At 59.7% G+C, this 7,550-nt stretch overlaps 1 protein-coding gene across 3 annotated transcripts in view; it reads left to right on the top strand.

Moving 5' to 3' along the window:
* The first annotated feature begins 3,772 nt into the window (after window positions 1-3,772).
* cuedc1b (CUE domain containing 1b) overlaps window positions 3,773-7,550 on the top strand; it is a 91,783-nt gene continuing 88,005 nt past the window's right edge. For all 3 annotated transcript variants that reach the window (XM_069910208.1, XM_069910209.1, XM_069910210.1), the window contains exon 1: window positions 3,773-3,942. The gene's annotated coding sequence lies outside the window, so the exon portion shown is untranslated. The remainder of the gene's footprint in view (window positions 3,943-7,550) is intronic.

Raw genomic sequence — 7,550 nt, 5'->3', positions numbered from 1 at the left:
TCAAAAGTCAGTGGCAAAATGCTTTTGGGTCAGTTGAACTAACGCAACGTGTCAGCATCATTATGCGATTAAAAATGTTAAATTCAATAGAAGTTAATGTTACACCAACTTCCTACATGATGCAGCAAATTTGACATTATCTTTGATTTCAGCTTGAAGTTGTCTATCATAATCCCCAATTTTTTTTCAGGAAGCAAACCTTTTGAAAAAAATTGTTGTCCAGTGTAATTCACTCACCAACTGATAACAAAGTGTAAACTATGGAGGAAAAAACAATGGGAGTCCATATCAGTTGGGGCTGAATATTGATTGTGGGTGATTGGTAAAAGGGTCTGTTCAAGAATTATGACTGAAGCAGTTTGTAATGTAAGAGAAGTGAAGTGCTAATTCCCCTTACACTGGGAGATATTACTGAGGCAAGTCCAAAGCTTGCATTGGGTAACGTGTTGGAGTCTGAGTCAGATGGTCAAGATGCAAACTGTGGCTGGATCTGTCAGTGCTGCGCATCTGCTCGGCAAAAGGTGTAAGGCGCTCCTTCTGTCCGATAGCCTACAGGTCACCCTTGAGCAAGGTGTAGTACCTATTTAGCCTCCCAATCAGGGTCACATGGATCGCAGATGGTGGATGGTTTTTGCAAGCAGATTTTACAAATTGGAATTTATGGTTGTAAAACTAAAAATGCCGCACAGATGAATCTGCTGATCTATGGCCAGGGTGACCCGTCCAGTATTGGACGCTGCAACTGAAGAAGGCAACGGGAAACCACTTCAGTATTTTTCCCTTGAATTCAACATCGATGATGGTCTCAGCTCAAAGATGGAGCCTTCACCAAAGGTAACAACTACACTTCGGAGGGTCAGAGACCATGACGGATGGAGAGACAAGATTGCCCAGGCCGAATGGCAAGGCACCTGAATGGATGAATGAAATGATCTCATAGCACTATTCAATGAGAATCAGCTTTTGTTGTCCTGGCCATTGTCTTCCCCATTTGTAAAGAAAATCAAACTACAGATGTGAACCTTTAGAACAAAAATCAACTTCGGGCCGGAATGGACTCTGAGGGGACTGACTCTTTTGCTTCTCTTTCTCTGACTGTAAGAGGTGGTTCATGCAATTTCAGCCACTGGTGCATCTGTCGGCCTTACAGAAGACTAAAGCAAATTCTGTGTAATTTTTGCACTTTTTTTACATGACAATAAAGGAATCTTGAAATGTGAGTCTGGTGACTTTTTTCTGAGTGGCTCCTAGCAGATCCCCTTCTTGTCTTATTCTTGTACGACCTGCTGCACTATGTAGAGGTTGACAAATAAAAATGAAAATCGGTAATTGCAGGAAGCACTCAGTAGGATCAGTGGAAGGTGACACCAAGTTAATGTTTCAAGTTAAAGATATAAACGCTTTCTCCTTCCAATGATGCAGTCTGATCTGCTGGGAGTTTCCAGCACATTGTGCCCATTTCTTTGCTCGTGCATTTGACAACTTTGTTAGTTTAAGCCAATTTACTTGGCAGTAGTATCCACACCTTGAGATTAGCCCAAATCACCATCAGAAGATTACGGCCCAAAATGGCTCAGGACAAAACAAGAGCGAATGTTTGGCAAGGGGGCTTGAAAGCAGAATCGTTGAGGGCCCCTTCCGCCCTGCAAACACCATCTTTTAGCTGCTCCCTTTGGGGAAGATGCAGAAGTATCAGAGCCGGCACCACCAGGCTGAGGGCAGCGAGAATGCTGAACGACCAAAGGAACTGCTCACACTGACCACCCAAGACTCTCATATTCACGAAACAATATTTATTTATATATATGTATACTTGTCTGACATGTATATTGTTTGTCTGTGAGTTACGTCTGGTTGTGTGTCTGTGTTTTGCACCGAGGATCGGAGAACGCTGTTTCATCGGGTTGTACTTGTACAAGCAGATCACAAGAAACTTGACTAATTGTTGGGATGTCCATTTGAACATGATATCCAAGCAGAATTAAAACAAAACTGCAGTCTGAAGGTGCTTGGAAAAGAACAATCTTAAATTGATATGTATTTTGGAAATGCAATACAGAAAATGTTATGATCTTTCAGTGAGTCACGGGGACTAATTGGCAAGAGCTTCAAAACTATTTTTACTTTCATATTTCTGTCCTTTGCCGCAGTTGCTGACTTGAGCTTGTATGTGGTGCCAGATGTTGAAATAGCAGGAACAGTTTTGGAGGGAGGAGAGAAAACCCAACTACTGGAGGAACTCGGAGAGTGGACGAAGTGGAGGGTGAACTCAAAGTGTGGAGCAGTATCTGGGTGGGAGGTGTTGGAGCAGGAATTTTGTTCATTGGTCGAGATGGTGAGCAAATTTAGGTTCTTGGAAATCATTATCTTGGAAGGAAAAAAATGCTGTGTTCTTTTACTTCAATCACAGCGCCTACAAAATTTCGTGATTTACTACCATCTCTGAGGATCTTCCCCGGACCCAACGCGCTAATGGCACCGTGAAGCAGGCACGTCAGCGCCTCGACTTTCCTCAGGAGTTTGCGAAGATTTTGGGGGGCAAACCTCTCCAGATGTGTGGTGGAAAGTGCGCTGACCGGCCTTATCACAGTCTGAGTGTAAAGCCCTGCAAAACGTAGTCCAGGACATCAAAGATAAAATCCTCCCCACCATCGAGAATGTCTCCAGGGAGCGCTGCCGGCGGAGAGCAGCAGCAATCATCAAGGATCCCCACAACATGTTCTGTTCTCGCTGCTGCCATCAGCGAAGAGGTGCAGGGACCCCAAGACTCGCACCACCAGGTTCAGGAACAGCTGCTCCCCCTCCACCACCTGACTCCTGAACAACACACTCCATCAGGGACTCATTTCGCTTTGATTAGTTTTTTTTTCCTCTCTGTTTTGCACAGTTTTTAAATGTACCTTTGTCCAGTTTCTTTTTGCAGGACAAATCAGTGGTACTTCTGCCTCATCCACAGGAATAAAAACCTCAGGTTGGGATGTCATTCTGACCATCAGTCCGACGTCCCAACCACAAGATGCAGGATCTCAGAGCTCTTCGTTCGCTTCTGAACAGCCCGGACCTTTGTCTTTTTTTTGGAAAACGAGCACCTCATCCGTCCTGCGTACCCGTGCATTTTAATAGCGCCTTTCACAACCCGGGGGCAAGGGTTGTGATGCAAAGCTCACGAAATTGGGGGGGTGGGGCGGAGGGACAGAGAGGAGAAACCCCACACTAAAGTCTGCAGACAGCGCGGTTGAAGTTAAGCGCTGGAGAAATTCGGCTAGTTGTTGGGACCGATGGTCAGAATGACCCGAGGGGTTTTAATGCCTGCGGTTGGGACAGAATTACCTCTTATTTGTCCCGTACAAAAAAAAGTCACTGAAAAACTGCAATAAACAATCTGTGCAATTCAGAGAGGAAAAAAGAATCAATAAAGTGGACAATAAGTCCCAATAAGGAACTTCTTCAATCGTTATCCCATGGAAGAGGGTTTGCAGTGGACAGGATTGATGCAAAAACAGTGGGGAACCCCAGCAGGTCAAGATAAGGAAGCAGGAGCCCCTTCCCCGAGGAGGGTCTCCACCATCGCGAGATGGGGCTGCAAAAAGGGGGCTTCCGATGCAAATCCTTCTCCTCCAGTCCGGAGAAGTAGGGGGGTCCCAGCGCTCCACCCCCCCAGTCGTGGTCGTGCTCCGCTCTCTGCAGTGAGACGTGAACTCGCAGCGCCCCCGCCCCCTCCCCCCCGGGATCGGCCGAGGCTTGAATAATTAGGAGCGGGCAGAGCCGCCCCTCCTTCCACCGTCTGGGCTCAGCGCGCAGGAGCTGCATTACTCCCCGGTCTCCAGTAGGAAGCTGCGTCCCTCCGAGCGCCGGCACCCGCTCCGCTTCCATCTGCTCGTCTCGACGGCGGAGCGGGACAGGGGGGAAAGAGAGAAGGTGTCGCCCGCAGAAACTTGCCCGGTGAGAAAGAGCGGGGGCGCGATGCGCTGTGGCCGGGTGAGGCTCGGGCTCGGAGCTGGCGAGACGGGGGGATAGAGTCGGCGCTTTGTTTCCACCCCCTCCTGTCCTCCCTCCCTCCCCCTTCCGCCCTCTTTCCCTCCTTTTTTCCCTCCTTTTTTTCCCTTCTCTCTCCCTTATCTCTTCCTCCACTCCCTGTCTTTTTCCCTCTATTCTTTTTCCCCTCTCCACCTTCATTCCCTCTCTCCTCCCCCTCCCCTCTCCCCCTCCCCTCTCCCCTCCCCCCCTCCCCCTCACCCCCTCCCCTCTCCCCTCCCCCTCTCCCCCTCCCCTCTCCCCCTCCCCTCTCCCCTCCCCACTCCCCTCCCCCTCTCCCCTCCCCCCTCTCCCCCTCCCCTCTCCCCCTCCCCTCTCCCCTCCCCTCTCCCCCTCCCCTCTCCCCCTCCCCTCTCCCCCTCCCCCTCTCCCCCCACCCCTCTCCCCCTCCCCTCTCCCCCTCCCCTCTCCCCCTCCCTCTCCCCTCCCCTCTCCCCCCCCCTCCCCTCCCCTCTCCCCCACCCCTCTCCCCCTCCCCCCTCCCCTCTCCCCCTCCCCACTCCCCCTCCCCTCCTCCCCCTCCCCTCTCCCCCTCCCCTCTCCCCCTCCCCACTCCCCCTCCCCCCACCCCACCCCTCACCCCCTCCCCTCTCCCCCTCCCCTCACCCCCTCCCCTCTCCCCCTCCCCTCCCCCTCCCCTCTCCCCCTCCCCTCTCCCCCTCCCCTCTCCCCCTCCCCTCTCCCCCTCCCCTCTCCCCCTCCCCTCCCCTCCCCCCCTCCCCTCTCCCCCACCCCTCTCCCCTCCTCCTCTCTCCCTCTCCTCCCCTCTCCCCCTCTCCTCCCCTCTCCCCCTCCCCCCTCCTCCCCCCCCCTCTCCCCCCCCCTCTCCCCCTCCCCTCTCCCCCTCCCCTCTCCCCCTCCCCTCCCCCCTCCCCTCTCCCCACCCCCTCCCCACACCCCACCCTCTCCCCCCTCCCCTCACCCCCTCCCCTCCCCCTCCCCTCTCCCCCTCCCCTCTCCCCCTCCCCACTCCCCCTCCCCTCTCCCCCTCCCCTCTCCCCCTCCCCTCTCCCCCTCCCCTCTCCCCCTCCCCTCTCCCCCTCCCCTCCCCTCCCCCCTCCCCTCACCCCTCCCCTCTCCCCCTCCCCTCTCCCCCTCTCCCCCTCCCCTCTCCCCCTCCCCTCTCCCCCTCCCTCTCCCCCTCCCCTCTCCCCCTCCCCTCTCCCCCCCCCTCTCCCCCTCCCCTCTCCCCCTCCCCTCTCCCCCTCCCCTCTCCCCCTCCCCTCTCCCCCTCCCCTCTCCCCCTCCCCTCTCCCCTCCCCTCTCCCCCTCCCTCTCCCCCCCTCCCCTCTCCCCCCCCCTCCCCTCCCCTCCTCCCCCCTCCCCTCTCTCCCCCCCCTCCCCTCTCTCCCCCCCCCTCCCCTCTCTCCCCCCCCTCCCCCTCTCCCCCCCCCTCCCCTCTCTCCCCCCCCTCCCCTCTCTCCCCCCCCTCCCCTCTCTCCCCCCCCTCCCCTCTCCCCCCCCTCCCCTCTCTCCCCCCCTCCCCTCTCCCCCCCCTCCCCTCTCTCCCCCCCCTCCCCTCTCTCCCCCCCCCTCCCCTCTCTCCCCCCCTCCCCTCACCCACCCCCCCCCTCCCTCTCTCCCCCCCCTCCCCTCTCTCCCCCCCCCTCCCCTCTCTCCCCCCCCTCCCCTCTCTCCCCCCCCTCCCCTCTCTCCCCCCCCTCCCCTCTCTCCCCCCCCTCCCCTCTCTCCCCCCCCTCCCTCTCTCCCCCCCTCCCCTCTCTCCCCCCCCTCCCCTCTCTCCCCCCTCCCCTCTCTCCCCCCTCCCCTCTCTCCCCCCCTCCCTCTCTCCCCCCCCTCCCCTCTCTCCCCCCCCTCCCCTCTCTCCCCCCCCTCCCCTCTCTCCCCCCCCTCCCCTCTCTCCCCCCCCTCCCCTCTCTCCCCCCCCTCCCCTCTCTCCCCCCCCCTCCCTCTCTCCCCCCCTCCCCTCTCTCCCCCCCCTCCCTCTCTCCCCCCCTCCCCTCTCTCCCCCCCCTCCCCTCTCTCCCCCCCCTCCCCTCTCTCCCCCCCCTCCCCTCTCTCCCCCCCCTCCCTCTCTCCCCCCCTCCCCTCTCTCCCCCCCCTCCCCTCTCTCCCCCCCTCCCCTCTCTCCCCCCCTCCCCTCTCTCCCCCCCCTCCCCTCTCTCCCCCCCCTCCCTCTCTCCCCCCCCTCCCCTCTCTCCCCCCCCTCCCCTCTCTCCCCCCCCTCCCCTCTCTCCCCCCCCTCCCCTCTCTCCCCCCCTCCCCTCTCTCCCCCCCTCCCCTCTCTCCCCCCCTCCCTCTCTCCCCCCCCTCCCCTCTCTCCCCCCCCTCCCTCTCTCCCCCCCCTCCCCTCTCTCCCCCCCTCCCCTCTCTCCCCCCCCTCCCTCTCTCCCCCCCCTCCCCTCTCTCCCCCCCTCCCTCTCTCCCCCCCTCCCCTCTCTCCCCCCCCTCCCCTCTCTCCCCCCCCTCCCCTCTCTCCCCCCCCTCCCTCTCTCCCCCCCCTCCCCTCTCTCCCCCCCCTCCCCTCTCTCCCCCCCTCCCTCTCTCCCCCCTCCCCTCTCTCCCCCCCTCCCCTCTCTCCCCCCCCTCCCCTCTCTCCCCCCCCTCCCCTCTCTCCCCCCCCTCCCCTCTCTCCCCCCCTCCCCTCTCTCCCCCCCTCCCCCCTCTCCCCCCCCTCCCCCCCTCCCCTCTCCCCCCCTCCCCTCTCTCCCCCCCCTCCCCTCTCTCCCCCCCCTCCCCTCTCTCCCCCCCCTCCCCTCTCTCCCCCCCCTCCCCTCTCTCCCCCCCCTCCCCTCTCTCCCCCCCCTCCCCTCTCTCCCCCCCCTCCCCTCTCTCCCCCCCCTCCCCTCTCTCCCCCCCTCCCCTCTCTCCCCCCCTCCCCTCTCTCCCCCCCCTCCCCTCTCTCCCCCCCTCCCCTCTCTCCCCCCCCTCCCCTCTCTCCCCCCCCTCCCCTCTCTCCCCCCCTCCCCTCTCTCCCCCCCTCCCCTCTCTCCCCCCCCTCCCCTCTCTCCCCCCCCTCCCCTCTCTCCCCCCCCTCCCCTCTCTCCCCCCCCTCCCCTCTCTCCCCCCCCTCCCCTCTCTCCCCCCCCTCCCCTCTCTCCCCCCCCTCCCCTCTCTCCCCCCCCTCCCCTCTCTCCCCCTCCCCTCTCTCCCCCTCCCCTCTCTTCCCCCTCTCGCCCCAACCCCTCCACCCCCCCCCCCTCCCGGCAGCAGGCCCACTGAAGCTCCACTAAGCGCCGTGTGACTGACACTGGTTGGAATTGAACCCGCAGTAATGACTGTTCTGGCTGCAGGAGTTGGAACTCCTTGCTGGTCTGCATGGGGTGGGGGGTGGGAGTGAATCCCACCGATGCATTTCCGCCAGCTTCATTTTCTCTGAATGCTCTCAGAAGATCGGCTAAGCAAAGCCCCTTTACCACGTGTGTGAGATTGTGCCAGGAATCTGAATGCATGTTTAAAATTAAACTTTATGGAGAAATTCTGCCTCGAACACTGGCTGGAATTCCCCTGATGCAGTGTAGGATTTTTGCATTGGGAAAATCAATCACCTTGTA

The sequence above is a fragment of the Narcine bancroftii genome, chromosome 14, assembly GCF_036971445.1.
Source record: "Narcine bancroftii isolate sNarBan1 chromosome 14, sNarBan1.hap1, whole genome shotgun sequence".
Classification (NCBI taxonomy): Eukaryota; Metazoa; Chordata; class Chondrichthyes; order Torpediniformes; family Narcinidae; genus Narcine; species Narcine bancroftii.
This window is presented reverse-complemented; position numbering and strand designations above follow the sequence as displayed.